Source organism: Morone saxatilis, unplaced genomic scaffold (genome assembly GCF_004916995.1).
Source record: "Morone saxatilis isolate NCDOM2014 unplaced genomic scaffold, NCSU_SB_2.0 Contig0, whole genome shotgun sequence".
Taxonomy (NCBI): Eukaryota; Metazoa; Chordata; class Actinopteri; family Moronidae; genus Morone; species Morone saxatilis.
The window spans coordinates 11,491,945-11,493,003 of NW_023339650.1; the positions used below are offsets into that span (position 1 = coordinate 11,491,945).

Sequence of the window (1,059 nt, forward strand, 5' to 3'; positions counted from 1 at the left end):
AACACGATCGATCGTGTTTACTAAATTTAAAGCTAAACCTACACTGGAAAACGTTTTGTTTAAAAAACAACCACTTTATTTGTCAACTCATAGTATGGATAGGAAAAAGGCAACATTATAAAATAAAAAAAATAAGTAATACTAATAATGTAATAAATAATACACATGTTATAATAAAGAAGAGACAAAATATTTAAAAACAAACTTGCTTGGGACAAGTTGAAACATAGTATCTAATATATATTGCTATTTTCTGTTCCTCGGATATTACAGATTTATATCGAGGAAGGAGTTGGAAACAGCCTGATTACTAATCAACTGTTCAGTTGACGGGATGAGTACATATTGTGGTGGTAAGATTCCAGTTTTTCATTGTCAGACAAGAAGGTTGGATTACAAATGTTCAGCACCGCTTTGATTACAGTGGAGGTCTCGTCAGTAAGCACACAGCATCCCCTCCCTTGTTGAGCTGCATGTTAAATGAAAAACAATTAGACCTGCAAGCACTGTGAAAAGGGAGTTTAAAGGTGATTGTTTAGTGTCTGATTGGGCTGCAACTCGTGATGAAAGCAAACATTATCCTTTTCTAAACCAAGATGCATCTTGCACCTGCGGCACACTTCACAACTAACTTTTATTTCAAAACTACTGGAGTTTAAGTGTACTTCAGAAAACAATGAGAAGTGTACTAATTTCCAGTAAAATAAAAGTTATGGAGATAATGTGGAACAAAACAAGAATACAAAACATTTTAAATTATATCTGTGGTCCACTGTTTTGTCCGGCTTAAAAACAAAACATTTAGTTGTCTTAGTTGATGTTGGTTATGGTATTTTTTAAATGGAAAACGGCAAAGCTCATGTTTTATTTGTGAATATAAGAAGGGGGTTTTTTTTGAAGGAGTGGAGAGGAGTGGACGGGAAAAACTTTATGATGGAGCGGCAGCGAGAAATGCGCAGAACCAGGCGGGAGCGGCGCAAATTGCAGGTCTGTGAGTGAGTGGAACATTTTCACGCTGGTCCGCTCGCTCACATGCACCTTGACAGAACTATCTGTGTC

At 36.4% G+C, this 1,059-nt stretch overlaps 1 long non-coding RNA gene across 2 annotated transcripts in view; it reads left to right on the forward strand.

The window, feature by feature from the left end:
* Nucleotides 1-1,059, forward strand: part of LOC118343564 — a 4,939-nt gene that overhangs the window by 1,116 nt on the left and 2,764 nt on the right. For both annotated transcript variants that reach the window (XR_004797566.1, XR_004797565.1), the window contains exon 2: nt 274-353. This is a non-coding gene — a long non-coding RNA (uncharacterized LOC118343564). The remainder of the gene's footprint in view (nt 1-273; nt 354-1,059) is intronic.